The following is a 15,728-nucleotide window of genomic DNA, read 5'->3' as shown; positions in this document are numbered from 1 at the left end:
TCACAAGGCTCTGCTTTCACTTTGCGGGAGAAAACTAGGTCACCCAAAGCAACAAGATTCTGAAGGCAGTGCAAGTCGGCTCTGCATCCTGAGATGGCCCCTTGCTCAGGGAGATGAAGCACTGCCGAGGGGCTTACAAGCAGGAGCCCCTCCCCAGCACATCTTATTCACAAGCTTAAATGAACGTAGGAAGGGAAAACAAGTGTCCGCACTGCCCCTCTAACTGGCAGCTCCATGGGACTGGCACAGCCTCCCCTGGATGTAATGCTCAGAGACTGCACATTGTCGTTCCAAGGGGACCCAGGGACGAGGCTCTCCTGCCCTGGAGGGGTTTTGTTCAGACCCTCATTCCTATCCGCCATTCATGCAGCCAGCCTGGCATCAGGAGCAAGCCTGGTGTGGGAAGGGAACAGGATTATCCAGAGCTGCTGCTCTGTTCTCTGGGCCTCTCTTTGCAACCCTGACAACATGTAAAATGGTAATAATAAAGACAAAAGGGCTTCGTGGCACATACAGAGCGCCATTCCATCCCCATCAAAGAGACACAAGGAACCAATCCCTGTGCCTTGGATCAGAGGCAAGGGCTTAGAGTGTTGTTTGTGTGTTCCAGAGTCAAAATTGGGAGTGGTAGCTCTTACTCTTTATATAATTATGCAAAGTAAAAATTCTCCTTTCATCCATCCTCATTGTATCCATGGCTAAATAATGACTTCTAGTCTAGAGCTGGAGAGTACAAAGATGGGGTGTGTAGGAGAGAGATAACAATGATTCCTCTTTAATAGACAACAGCTGGCCTGTGACAATAACTAAAGCCCCCAAAGGCACGCACACACATAAACACACACATATCCAAGAGAGAGATTGCAACATATCTAGGACAAACCCTGAGAGACACAGAAAACTATTCCTTTTCACTCCCACACAAGGGAAAGCCCTGCTGTAGAGCCAGAAGGGGACTTCACATTGATGTAATTCCCCCCACCCCACCCCACCCCTTCCATGAGCCCTTGTGGAACACTTACTAGTTCCCCTCTAGTAGTACATTTGGTGCTCTTGTGCAGCCTTACGGGGCCACCAACAAGCTGGAGAGAGATGCCTCATGAAATTCCTTAGGGATGCCCCAGGGGAAAAAACTTGATTTTCCTCCTTCACCAGAAAAAAAGGGGAAAGTAACCAAACATGCAACCAATAAATGAGCGGGTATGCATGCTGGCAGCCCTCAAGTTGACTGATGGCAGGCTGGATCAGTCAGCCAAAGCAAAGTCCCCTATAGTTCTCCTATTGGGGTTCTTCAGCAGGGTATTTCAAAATGCTCAGGGGGGCCCCTAGCTGTGCGAAAACATTCAATTTGGAACAGCCCAGAAAGGAGTGAGCATGCTTATTGCTCTTCAGGAAGAGGAAAAAGAGAAGAGGGAGGGTGAATTGGCCTACGCAAACCTCTCACAGCTTCAAGAATCACGGAGAGGGAAATTATTGGAGGAAGCAGAGGGTAAACACGACTCGAACACAATTTCCAGGATGTTGTCAGCTTTCAAGCAAAAAGTAATTAGCATTGGAAGACAAAGTGTGCCTGCTCACACATTTCACAAGGGATTGTTTAAACTGCCCAGGAGGGCAAATCCCGCAACAGCTTAATATCCTCAAACAGGGTGAGTGGAGTGAAAATAAGGTCAGAGTTTTGGAGTGCATAACCCCCAATACCAATTTATGCCCACCTCTCTCAAATAGCATAGAAGAGAAAAATTAAAACCACCCTTCCCTTCTTGTGTTATACCCTTGTGCCCCAAGGCTTCACCACAGGCTTCCTGCTCAGTGCAGCCTGAATGTCTGCAGTTGGCGCTGTCTCCCTATAGGAGGATCATGGCGAGGTGAGCAAGAACCGCCTGCTCTAGCCCTGGTGCTTGGCAACATTACGCTTTCATGCCATGTGGTTCTGGGGAGGAAATTCTCCAGCTGTCTGTCATGTGATTTTGAGTGCCCCCCCCCAGCTTGGCAAATGTTTCAAATCAAGGGCTTGATTCCCCAGCTGGGGAGACAGACGGCTATTGCCCACCTTTTGCTTGGGCTTGTTTGCGTTTTGATGTTCTTTGTCAGGGCTCTTCTGTTCCCTTGCTTGCAAACTTCCTCTTGCCCTGTAGCCATTTTCATTAAGGAGAAAACCCAAACAGATGGAGGCAAGAAACGAGCTGCTGGCTCAGGCGGCTGAACTCATTACTCCCCTTCTGACTCCTCCTTGCAACAAATGAGAGCTGAAGGATGCAACAGCCCTTGCTGGAAGCAATAACCGTGAACAGAACCAAGGAGAAGCAAGAGGTGAACCCTGAAGAATCAGACCAGAAAGAATCTGAGGAGAGCTCAGAAAGGCCTCTTCACATGTTACAGAGGGCACGGGGGGGGGGGGAGGGGGTCCTATCCCATCCCGTGCCAGATTTGTCATGTAACATGTCACATATGAATTGTGGGTTCCTGTGCATGCAGTACCCAATTAGGATCAGGACCGTGGTGCATGTGGACAAGTGTCCTCAGCTTTCCCACCTGCATCATTTCCCCAAACTGAAATGCTCCCATAGGGGGGCACTATTTGGGGCAACCGAAACCCATGTAAGTTTCCCCCCTCCCCAGACTGTAGCAGATTGGGGGAAAGGTGAAGGGAGAAGGCTAAAGCGCCTTTCGCGCAGCACCTCAGTCCCAACTGGATTCTTTCTGTATAAAAATACACCAATCATACATCCTTCATCGGTGAAGCAGCACCTGGCAACTGCAGTTGACAATAGGAGCACTCCATCCATTCGGACTCATTCTTAATTATCCAAGGGCTCAGGCGCACTCCCTTGGGAGTTGAGGATACCATATGGCTCTCTCTGAAGCTGAGTGACTGAGCACCTCTTTGGGATGTGCAAAGTCCCTCGTTCAATCCCCCAAATGGTCTTGGATAGCTGGTCCATTAAAAAGCCTTTTTCTGCCTGAGATCCTAGAGAACCAGTGTCAGGCAGACTAGACTACCCTGGGGTAGGTGGAGCAGTGAGCTCCCTGGATTGTAGGCAGCTGCAGATGCTCCGAAGCATCCGGATGTGTAATTCACAGGAAGGGAGTGACTGCCCCCATCTACAGCGATGTGGGAAGGGCAGAGAACTGTTGGCCCACCATCCACAAATCTGGGACCTAAGAAGGAGCAGCATTCCCCTCATACTCAGGAAGAGTATTTTGTACAGAAGCCTGCCTGCCTTCTTTTCATTCCTATGCACACTAAGCTCACTTGCCTATCCTTATTACGTGTGCTCAGCAAGACCTGTTATGGCAGATCCTAGAGCCTTTCACACACCCTGCCACCCACCCTAAACCACTCTTCTCAGGTATGGGGCTTCCCAGGCAGGTAAAGACTCCTCACAGCCCATGCCACCACAGCCCATGCCTTAGGAGGCAGAGAGCCCTGATCTAAATCCTCACAGGTCCCCCACTTTCCTCTTCCAGAGACTCCCGGAGACAGTCAGCCAGTTCCTTGTATGTACCTCCCCTCACCCAGCTACTGCCCAGGGCTACTGGAGAAAAGGGAACTCGGAGGTTATTTTCCCTATATACGCTGCCACCATTTACTTCGCCAGGTCCATTTACCATGACTAGAAAATCTGAGGTCTGTGTGCGTGATATTTTCCCTCAGCCAACAATTCCAAGCCAGCCAGGGTTAAAGCAAAACAAAATTAAACTTTATTTACAAGATGGAACATAGGAGTGAATGGTTTTATACTCAAAAATGTACTGGGGTTAAGCAGGGAATGTTTCAATGTAACAGAAGAACAAGTTCGACTGCTAGCTGTCTCTCTGCCGCCTCCTCTCAGCAGCTCTAAAAGGCTTTTCTCTGCTCCAATGGACACCAACTCCCACTGGCCCAGCATTCCACCCCCTCTCATTGGTTGTTTCTCAACAGAGGTGGAGCTGGAGCCAGTCCTGTTTCATCACACTTGCATATACTAGTTGTGTGTTAGTGTGATTGTGGTCCCCTTTCTATTTCTACATGCAACCACATTAAAATAGTCAAAGTGTAAGGGGGAAAAACCCTTCTCTTGTCATTGTTATGGCAGAGGAGGTGCTGGTTTGGATTCCACCTCTTGCATAAATGAATGCCACCCCCATCTGAACAGCAACCCAATGCAGCAGTTGTAGGGCGCCTCTCCCAGCACTGAAGAACTGCTGAGAAGTTGGGTAGAGTGAAATCAGAACAAGGTTTATTTATCGCAATACAAATCACTAGGTTGGGGAATTGGCCACCTCAAGCAGTCAAAACAATATCAAGTGGTCTTTGATTGTGTCTAACAGTCATGAGTCAGATATTTCAAAGCATTCACACACTGTGCACTGTATTCTGTGCAAGAGGGGGAAGTGAGAAGCCAAAGAGGGCAGAGCAAGCTGCTTATGTGTGCAAATTCAGGCTGGGATCCCACTTCTCAAAGGAAGGGTGAGAGCTTCTAGGCAGTAGGTAATCAAAAAGGGAAGAGGAGGAGAGGCATGTTTTGTGGGTCCAGAACAGGAAGCAGTCGTCAAAACTAGAAGAAATTGTACGACTGGACACAGCAGAGCACCATGTCACAGGTAGGTAGCAAAGCAGAGCAGAGACACGCTTGATGGAGGCTGTTTGGTAATATCCCGTTGCATGTGGTTTAGGCAGGCATACTTTTGAAAGGTATTTCTAGACTGCTTTTCTCTATAGCTCAAAGAATGTTCCACAGAAAACAATCATAATGCAAACATGAATGAAAACATATCATGCCAGTTCAGTCAAACACCACCTTGAAAAGCTCTGCCTTTCAGCTGCTTCTGAAGAAAGGCTTCTCGCACAGCCACCCATGCTATAGAATATCCACTGGTGGTCTAGAGGGTCCACCCCCTCTTGATTTCCAGCAACTCAGTTCATGGCCTCTGAGCCCAGTGATCAGTCCCTCCTTCCAGATGATAAGCTGCCTTGACACCAAGGTCGCAATGCGAGGATTCTGGCCTCCATGAAGACAGAGAACTCTGCTCAGAGAGTAATTCAGGAAAGGAAGTGAGCTGGCTCTCTCTCTCTGACTGCTCCAACTTCCTGGTTGCTCTCTCTTTTGTGCTCACACACACACCAACCAAGGGAGAAAGAGAAAGAGAGGGAGAGAATTAAACAAGGAGGGAATCAGGATCTCATTGCAAGAGCAACACTGCTTTAAAAGACTGTTAGCATGGAAAAACCAGGGGATTTCACACAGTTCTCTTTATACTGCCATGGAAAGGTTGGAAAAGTCCACCAGGCCCTGGACACGGAGAGCGCAATCACACCGAGGCAATTCCTACTGTAGTTGCTTCTTGATCAGAAACAGGAGCACCTGATTTGCTGGACATCCAACAATAGTAAAGTTACCTGAGACAGAAGAAGGAGATAGGCTGTAGAGACTACAGAAAAACAAGACTACCACGAATTATGACGAACTGAGCAGAGCTTGAGATACTGCTGTGACACTTCCAGTCTATGCCAACTGAGATGCTACTCGGGCAATTCCAAAAAAAACCCCATCAGTCAGCGTATATGTATCTGTGGAACCTCAATTGAAGATGTACCACACTGTGTTTTACACTGTCCCCTCTACCAGGAACCAAGGGGAAAATTTCTGGCGAATATTTTAGCTGGTCTCCATCTTCTGTCTGATTTTGATAAACTGAACTTTATACTTACGGATACAGACCCTTTTATTTCGAACAGGATGGCCCTCTATGCCCTGGCTGCTAGGAAAATAAGGGCAAATGTGGCAACCAGGAGAGTGAACATCTGATATAGATAGTCTTATAAGCTGCTAGAAACTGATGGTTGTTGTGGGTTTTCCAGGCTGTATTGGCATTGTAGTTCCTGACGTTTCGCCAGCAGCTGTGGCTGGCATCTTCAGAGGTGTAGCAGCAAAAGACAGAGATCTCTCAGTGTCACAGTGTGGAGGAGGTGTTGGCAGACCCCAGAAATTATTTGGTTTTAATGTTGTTAACTTTTACATTTTAGGTAAAATGCATTTTATAGTAATTTTATTTATATGTATGTAATTATATCTGTATTCTTGTGGGGTTTTTTTGCTTTTTGATGGTTTTGGATTGTGAGAGCCTATGGTCATATACAATAAATTCATTCAGTACTCAGAACAACTATGACAAGAACATCATCAAGAAGGTTATTGTGCAGATGTTTGCGTACACGTTTGTATTGTTCCCGGAGATTTTAAAGATGGAGCCTCATGCTGTAGAAATCAGCAGAGAGAGCCTTTTGCTGCAGGACACGACTGTAAGATAGCTCCAGAGAAAAGAGGACACCACAAGTTTAGGTTGTTGACTGTGAAAAGTACAAGCTGCAATGAATATATTGATTCAGGGCAGTATTTCTCTTTCACCATCAGCTCCCTGCAAAACCAGTCAGATTCTCACAAGCCAATCAAAACAGAAATGCTGGAGGAGAAAGTGGAAGGGACCACTGGAAGAAGTCCGAACTGGTGTAAGAGTTGTGACTAACAAAACAGACAAGCAAGTGATGAGGCCCAGAGTGTCATGGCCATCAACATCTGAAGCAGCTGCTGCTTCTGCTTCTGATGCATCTTCCATCTTTCTAAAAAGATCATCTTTAATGCTCTCTGATGCAGCCAGCATTTCTTTAGCCTCACCATCTTTCTCCTGGGCATCAGCTCTGTCACCTCACCCCCTCCTTCCCTCAGAACACAGAAGCCTCCTTCTGGAGTCCAGCTGCCAGGACTATAATTTTCTTGAGCCGTTGAACCTCTCTTCAGGGTCCAAGTCAAAATCTCCTCCTCTTCCTCCAAAGGCTAAGGAACCCAAAGGTTTGGAGATCTCAGCACTTCCAATGGTTCTTTCAAGCACTGATCTTGGTTCCATTGCCCTCACTAGCCTTGCACTTCCTTTGGGATCTTTAACTCCAGCTTTCTTTAATGCCCAGACTCCAAATGGATTGCTGCTGACCCCAAGTCCATGGCTATCCAGCATTCACTTCTGGAGCAGCCTCAGTCCTGTTGCTCCTTTGAGTCCCACCAGGCTTCAAGGACCAAATATGTTGTTTCAGTTTCCAACTGTGTTAAATGGTCACATCCCAGTGCCATTTCCCAGCTTGGGTGGGGCCTCTTCACCACTGCACCACACCACACTAGTTTGGTGTAGGGGTTAAGAGCAGCAGGACTGTAATCTGGAGTTCCGGGTTTGCTTCCCCACTCCTCCACTTGAAGCCTGCTGCGGGACCTTGGGTCAGTCACAGCTTCTCAGAGCTCTCCCAGCCCCACCCACCTCGCAGGGTGATTATTGTTGTGGGGATAATAATGACATACTTTATAAACTTATCTGAGTGGGTGTTAAGTTGTCCTGAAGGGTGGTATATAAATCGAACATTATTTTTTTTCAAATGCTTATAAATTCTGATGTCTCAGCAATCTAAGGACCCGCTAACAAACTAGATTTAACACCGCCATTCTGATGGGTTTTGTTTTTTTCTGGTGACAGAAGATGCAAGGAAATTCCTCTTTTACTATGGTTTGCATTTTTCATTACATGGATGATCTACTTTTGTTGTGTTTATTCGGCATTTTTTAAAACAGTGGTTTTCATATAAGAATCTGTTGTGCATTAAAATGAGATACAGTTTTTTATATCCTAGCTCGAAGTGCTGAACACTGTTAATGAAGTACTTCCTTAACGGAGTAAAAATAATATCTAAAGGATACCAGAAGGCGGAACTGAGGGATTCCATCTCGGGCTCTTGGGGAAGCAGGTCCTGCGCATTGCAGCTCCCGCCTCCGCACCCAGGTCATTGACAGTGATCAGATTATAGGGTTAATTCATCCTTCTTATAGTTTCCATTCACAGTCTGTCTATTGCATCACCTCTCTCACTGTATCAATAAGAGTTTTGTTCCTACAAGGGAAGGAATGTGAAGGCGCATGGGTATTTGGACCCTGAAATAAAGCAGGTTAAAGCTTTATCTGGATAAAGATGGCTAAACGGCACTGTCCCGTGGTTTTCTGAGTGGTTTGTGAAAGGACATAGGACATGGCCATCAGACATGGCTCCCACGGCAGCCAAAGTGACCAGGATTCATCCCTTGGAGGAGAGCAGAGAGGGCAGCAGCACCAGACGGAGGCAGGCAGCCCAGTTGACTCTTGGATGGCACCAAGGCTGCAACGTGCTCCTGGGTGATGTCATCGGGAAGTGTTTCTCTCGGAGAGGTGGAGGCGCACCACTCCGGGACAGTGGCACCCAGCTCACAGGCCTTTCTGGGTGACCTCCGGGGCCCACCAGCACTCCCAACATGGCTCCCTGCTCCCAGCCCAACAGTGAGGCTGGCTAAGGAGCTGTAAACAAGGTCTGAGGAGGCTGGGACACAGAGGCAGGGGGCAGGAGCAGAAGCAGCCAAGGGCCAAGGCTCAAGGACAATGCCATAGCAGGCAGGCCCTGGAGCCAATGAGAGCAAAGAGAAGTCTCAGTGAGGGCAGGCTTGGGGTCGAAGGGCACTGCTGAGCCAGGTGCAGGGAAAGGCCCTGCAGTTAGGCCCCTGGGAGGTAGGGCCAAGTGATTAGCTGGCCTGGCTCCCACATTGGCCAGGAGCAGCAAGGCATGTGTCCGGAGCGAAGGACCATGCCGTGGAGAATAAGGGAGAGCCAGGATGAGCAAGCAAGACACTTCGCACTCCCATCTTTCTCAGATCCAAGGCCAGAGGACCCCTTCTGTTCATTTGCCCACACCACCCAGGGATGCACCTCACACTGGAAAATTGTAACATTCAAGAAAATATAGATAGAATGATCTATTTATTTGTTGTTGCTTGAATGGAACAATCATTATAAAGGAATTAGAGATTATTTAATTAAACCACCCTTGGCTATGGCACCAGGTCACCAACCAACCTGAGGACTTTGTAACGTATAGCAAGGCCTTCATTTAACAACACACCAATCCTGTATTCATAAAGAACATTGGCTACAGTTGTTTGTTTACTCTGTGACCGTCTTTCATGTTGCTGACCCGCATTTCCCCCTTAAGCTTCCCTTAAGTAATTGATTTACATATAGAGAAACACCAAAATATCATGGTCCATGTCCAGCCACTTCAGGTTTTACCTTAGGGATTGTATAACCTCAAAGCTGCATGTCTTCGATAGAGGCATGAGGGATTCCTAGAGTTACCATGTTTACACAGTGCTGGATTTCATGAATAGCAGCATTTGTGGAAGGCAGTTTGTTCCAATCTCCATACTTGCTGCATGGATAGTTTCCAAGAAGATTGTTGATTTCCACTTGACATTTCTCTAAGGAACAGAGACCTTGGTTACCACTTACAGAACATTTCATTAGCAGTCTGTGGACCTACCATCTTCACTTTAATTTTCCTCTCTTTCTTCCTTTGCCTTTGACAACCACCACTTTAGGATAAGAGTGCACACAGACAATTTCTGAAGGGGAACAATTTCCTTCTTACTGCTTGTGTGGCACTAACCCCAATTCAGCATGGACAGGTAGATCATTATGTAAGCATAAGAGTGACTGGAGATATGAGACCCTCGCTTCTGGGGGGAAAGCTTGTAAATTTTTATCCTAAGTGGGGACTCTAGCTTCTTCCCTTAGTCCCATGTAAACAGACAGAGATGTGAAAGTGGCCAAGGCCACTGGCAACCTAGTTTAGTTTGTTTTGCTTTTTAGGGAAACCTACAGAAAGAAATACAAATGGAGTTAAGGGGAAGAAATGACTTCTTGAATTGTAAAGGGACATAACTTTACAGTGTTCTCCCACCACCCTTTTTAAAAAGAACGGTGGTGTCAGTCTATGGATGACAGGCTATGGCAGATAGACCCCTGTGTCAGACTATGGCATTCCAGACACGAGAGTCTGCCTTACTCCCTTCTGCAAGAAGACAAGGTCTTTTTATTTCCAAAGGTTTTATTTTGAAAGACAGCATTCAGGCCCAGACGCCCATATTCCAGGATTTGAGACCCTGGCTGAACAAGGCATTGTTAGGAATGAGATACAGAACAGAAGTTGTTACATTTCACACTCTCAGAGCCCAGCCTCCCCCCCGCCAGAGTTCACATAGCAAGAGAGTTCTCTGTGGGGACACTAGTCAAGGTCGACTCGGCTTGAAGAAAAGATAAGACAGCATTCAGGCCCAGACGCCCATATTCCAGGATTTGAGATCCTGGATGAACAAGGCATTGTTAGGAATGAGATACAGAACAGAAGTTGTTACATTTCACACTCTCAGAGCCCAGCCTCCCCTCAGAGTTCACATAGCAGGAGAGTTCTCTGTGGGGACACTAGTCAAGGTCGACTCGGCTTGAAGAAAAGATAAGACAGTGTCTTCTCCCATGAAAACGGCTCCTCACAGGTGGTGGGGCCTAGAGGGAAAAGAAGACTAAACAACTAAAGAATTAAACATGGCGTTACTCAGGTTGCTGCCTTTCAGGCAACATACAAACAGACCCTGACACCTTGTACCCTCACTGCAAGAAATCCATGTTCTTGGTTGAAAGGCTTTTATTCAGGAATCAATTCAAATACACAGATATGTCCATAGGATTGCTCAGAAGGAAAGCAAGCAGTAAGCAGGTTGACAGGAATACTTAAAAGTATGAAACCCATTCTTCTTCTAGAGCACAATTACTCATCCCCCCTCCCAACAGTAAAACATAACTTTTGGCGCGAAGCAGTCTTGAGTACTCTTTGCATAATTTACATATCAAGTCTAGACACTAGGAAGGTATAAGATTAAAGGTGAAACACGGTGATTCATGAGAACGGATAGTTTACAAGGTCAGAAGCTCTGGGAGCTTCAAAGCAGTTAGATAAGGCACCTGCGGCTTTAGTAGGCCCGTGAAAGCAAGACAATTGTGATCTTGGCAATATGACACCAAGGTACAGCATCAAATAATGGTTCACAGTAACAGCAATGGCTCATTGTAACAGCACAGCTTAAAATAATGGCATGGATGAGGTGCAGATATGACAGGTGGTCTGGATCTAACCATTTTTTCCACTGATGAAAAAAAAAGTGGGTGGAGGGTGGTTTCCTTTGGTCACCAAAAACACTATGCTAGGGATCACGGAATCTACCTGGATAAAAAGCATGTGTGACAGTGGCTGTAGAAAGGAGAATTGGGTGATACTGAATGAAAAAGGTGGCTGAATCCAGTGCAATATCTGTGTATGGGCAGATCCCAAAGTTAACTTTGGGCAACCATGTTGCTGACAATTCACTTCTTATCCCCACACATGTACAGAACGCAGGGATAAGAAGTGAGTAGGGGTGAAATGGTTTGCCTCCTCACTACCTCTTGTGGCCTCCAGATGCCTGGAAAGGCTGAGCGCAGCTGCAGGAAGGCCTGGTGCCATGGCACCGGGCCTTCCCGCTACCTTGGGGCTTCTCAGCTGGGCAGAGAGGTGGGAGAACCACCACATTCTCCCTGCCCAGCTGATCCGTGGGCAAGGGGGTGTGTGGAGCCCACCTGCCTGCCCTTTGCTCAGCTGGGCAGGGAGAAGGCTTTCTCTCTGCCCAGCTGATCCACAGGTAAGGGGGGCAGTGGCAGAGCCTGCCCACCGTTCAGCTAGGCAGGAAGAAGGGTTTTTTCCCTGCCTAGCTGATCCACAAGCAAGGGGGCAGCAGCAGAACCCGCCCACCTGCCCGCTGCTCAGCTGGTCAGGGAGAATGCTTTCTCCCTGCCCAGCTGTTCCACGGGTAAGGGGGGTGGCAGCAGAGCCTGCCTGCCTGCTGCTCAGCTGGGCAGGGAGAAGGCTTTCTCCCTTCCAACTGATCAGCAGGCAAGATGGGGCAGTGGCGGGGCCTGTCTGCCACTCAGCTGGGAGAAGGTGGGCGAACCCATTTTCTCTCTCCCCAACTGATCTGCAGGCAAGGGGGACGGTGAAGGAAGGGGATGGTGCTGGAGCTCAGCTGAACTCTGTGGCAGGTACCAGCCATGGCATGTTCTTCCACCCTGCCCTCAACTCACGCCTGCGATGCGGGCCGGCCTTGCCTGGCTGCTGGCGGTGGCATGGCCCAGTGACAGCAGCAGCCTGGCCTGCTGTGGCCTGGCCTGCTGCAGTCTATTGCAGTCCGGCCCCGCCTGGCCCCTGGGCCCCACTGCTAGAGCCCATTGTATTCTTTCACTATGGGCTGTGGCGCTAGTCATACATAATAGAACATTGTGAAAATGAACCAAAATATTACTTGTGCAAGAGCGTCTACAATCTCCTGCACAAGCAGAGGCCTGTAAACTTTTTTTTTTTAATCAAGACCCTTTGGACTTCATTCCCAACAATCAAGAGCAAGTGGGTTCCTAGAAAAAAACACTGGCAGGTGTTACGGCACACCTAAGCAGCGTCGCTGGATTATACTATGCATGAGCTGTTGCTCAAGCCTTTAGACAAACAGCTAGTTTCCTTCTCCTCCAGTTCTCTATGTTTTACCGGTTGAGAAGCCCTCTTCTTTCAAAGCAGCCTTATGCTTTTTTCTAAATAAGGGGGACTAACGCATGGCTCATTAGCATGTTCTCTGGTCTTAAAGACCAACATATATGAAGATCAATTACATCCATTCTTGAGAAGCTTTTTAAAAGGGTCCTGGCAAAAATGTCTAGGCTCTGTTTCATTTTTAAAAAAATCTTCTTGAAGCCACCATAATTGAAGCTGCCAAGTAAATTTTTTTTCAGAGCCAGCCCAAGGGTTTTGGGCACATGAGGCAAACTATGAGCTTTACCCCCGCATGCAATATTTGATACTTACATCTGTAGGAGGTAACATACTACTTTGTTAAAGTAGAAAGCAGAAATTCACTTCTGCCTAATTTAGTGTCACTTAAATCTGACGCCTTAGACAACTGCCTAGTTCACATATATGGTTTGGCGAGCCCTGTTCTTTGGTATAAACATACCATGACCCTCTGTAAAAGCCACCATGTAGGGCAAACTCCATCCAAGAGCTGTTGCAGTTGTTTTTAATCCAGCAACGAACAGTTCATCCACTGATATAACCATGTATTCTTCTTGAAAACTTAATCCTTTTTTCTCTGGCTTAAAATAGTTATTTCATAATCAAGTATACAGCTAAGTAGAAAAGATCTCAAAGTAGCCATTTCAGCTGGCAAGGTCTCAACCAGGAGTAAATAAATTGGATCAGTATTTCTCATTAATCTAGAGGAGTTATCACAGGGGCGTGTCAGGTTCTGCACTGGGCGCCGCTAGGCCGGGCGCCAGCACACCTGACCCTGACTCTGGGAGGTCGTTAGGGACAACGCAGGTTCTCGCTCTGTGGAAGGAGGGGGGGTTACATCACCTTCACCCCCTCTCAATCCACTTGCAGGCCTGCTCAACCTGACGGAGTCCTGGCTGCCTCCCCTTCCTTCTCGCCTCCCAAAACCTCAATCCATTCCCTGTGACTCTCAGCAAAATATTTCCAACGAACCAAATAACAAAGTTTTCTATGTTTTATTTTAGAGTCTAGGATGTCTTCTATTTCATGATGCACTTGTCCATCCACCAATGGGGCAGGGGAGCTCCACGCTCTGGATGCCATTTATCGGGCTGGGGGCGGGGAGCTTTCTTCAGGAGGCTGAAATGGAATACTGGGTGGATTTTTCTTCTTCAGTAAATCCACCTCTACAGTCACTTAATTTATTATTTTCTTTACCGGGAAGGGTCCCCAAAATTTCCATCCAAGTTTCTTACTAGGTTGCTCCCCCCATAAATGTTTGGTGGAGATGTACACATAATCTCCTGCTTGCAGCTTCCACTGAACAGATTGTTTTCTGTCAGCAAACTTTTTATAATCCTCTTTGGCTTTTTCTGAAGTCTTTTTTATGACCTCCCATTGGGCTGTTAAGTTAGTCCCCCAGTCCTCCTGGTTGCTGAGATTTCAGGGTTTGAGCAGAAGGCATTGCTGTGCCCTCGTAGCCTTGTGCTACCATAAATGGGGAGGCACCCGTGGAACTGTGTGTCCGGGGTCTGAGTCCCAGCCCCCCGACTTGCCAGGAGGGAACAGTGGGAGGCAACCGGGAGGCAGCGGCCCTGCCACCCCAGCCAGCAACCAGGTCCAGAACCTGCCTACTCCAGGGGGAAGGGGCGAAAGGCCAAAGCCTCAGAGGGCTGGAGGGAGCAGGGAGAGACCAGCCAGTCCCACCCTCCAGGGGGAAGAGAGGGGGCTAAGCAGGACAGAGGAAAAGGGCCCAGGCAGGGGGAATAGGGACCCAGCAGCAGCCCAAACAGAGCCCTTACCAGCCAAGGAGGAGAAGCAGCCACTACAGCCCAGAGCCACACCCCGGCCAGAGGACAGCAGCCTGGCTCAGGAGAAGCTGGGAGCCAAGCCCCTCCAGGTGGAGCTGCCACAGGCATTCTGGGGGAGGAGATGGGTAGCCCCGCCCAGGATAAATGAGCAGGCAGCCCAGAAGCTGGCCAGAGCAATTCCCCGTGAGCAAGGCCAGAGAAGCGCAGCAGCACAGAAGCCGGCTGGGGCAGCTCCTCGCGAGCAAGGCCCGGCAAGCTCAGCAGCTCAAAGGCCTACTGGGGCAGCTCCTCGTGAGCAAGGCCAAGCAGACCTCAGCTGGGGATGGCTCGCATTCAACCCCACCCTGCCAGCAAGGCAAGGAAGCCTAGAAGGGATTATTGATAGGAGGGAAACACCTGAGGGGAGGCACAGCTGGGCCAAGTCAGGAGAGGGAACAAGCCTGGAAGGAGGGCGGGGCGGAGAAAGGAAACCCTATAAAGGGTGGCTAGGAAGAGCTCTGAGGTGGTGGGTGTGAGTAAGGAGTGATGGTGTGGAGTGAGAGCAGAGCAGTGCAAGAGTGGAGGCGAGTTCTGGGAGGAGGAGAGGATGGAGGATGCAGGGGGTGAGCAGGCCAGGTTGAGCAGGCCAGCGAGTGGACTGAGAGGGAGTCTGGGTGATGTATACCACCCCTCCTTCCACAGAGCAGGGTCCTGCAGCATCCCTGGCGCCCTTCTGACATCAGGGCCGGCCCAGCCGGCACCTGCCCAGCAGCGGCAGGGACAAGCCCTGACACTGTGTACTGAGTTGTTATAAGCATATTCAGCAAAAGCCAAGAAATCAGTCCAATTATCCTGTGGACAATTGATGTAGCATCTTAGGAACTGTTGTAACACCGTGTTAGTTATCTCTGTTTGCCCATCAGTCTCGGGATGGTGGACAGAGCTAAGTCCTTGTTCAATCTCTGCTACTTTGAGTAGCTCCTGCCAGAAGTTGGTAACAAACTGGACTCCCCTGTTGGAATTTACCTTTTTTGGAAAAGAGTGCAGTCTGACCACGTGTTGCCCAAAGAGGGTGGCCAGTTTCTTTGCTGTGGGAATAGTAGCACAGGGAACAAAATGGGCTTGTTTAGAAAATAAATCAACCACCACTAGAAATTACTGTTTTCCCCTTCGATGGGGGAAGATCAGTGATAAAGTCCATTGAGACCACGGCCCATGGTCTGGGGGGGGGGTGGATCTAGTGGTTGTAACAGTCCAGGGGGGTTATCTCCTCTGGGTTTCCCCATTAGACACACTTGACAAGAATATCTATATTGAGAGATATCTTTTCTCATATTTGGCCACCAAAATTGTCTTTGTACTAGATGCAATGTGTTCAAGTATCCAAAATGACCAGCTAATTTGGAATCATGACATTGTTTCAATACTTCCTCTCTTAGGCTGGCTAGAACATACAATTTATCATTTCTGTACCAGTTACCATTT

At 48.3% G+C, this 15,728-nt stretch overlaps 1 pseudogene; it reads left to right on the top strand.

The window, feature by feature from the left end:
• The first annotated feature begins 5,204 nt into the window (after positions 1-5,204).
• On the top strand, positions 5,205-7,174 carry LOC129344272 (ETS domain-containing protein Elk-3-like; annotated as a pseudogene).
• Positions 7,175-15,728: the final 8,554 nt, after the last annotated feature.

The sequence above is a fragment of the Eublepharis macularius genome, chromosome 16, assembly GCF_028583425.1.
Source record: "Eublepharis macularius isolate TG4126 chromosome 16, MPM_Emac_v1.0, whole genome shotgun sequence".
NCBI classification, from domain to species: domain Eukaryota; kingdom Metazoa; phylum Chordata; class Lepidosauria; order Squamata; family Eublepharidae; genus Eublepharis; species Eublepharis macularius.
This window is presented reverse-complemented; position numbering and strand designations above follow the sequence as displayed.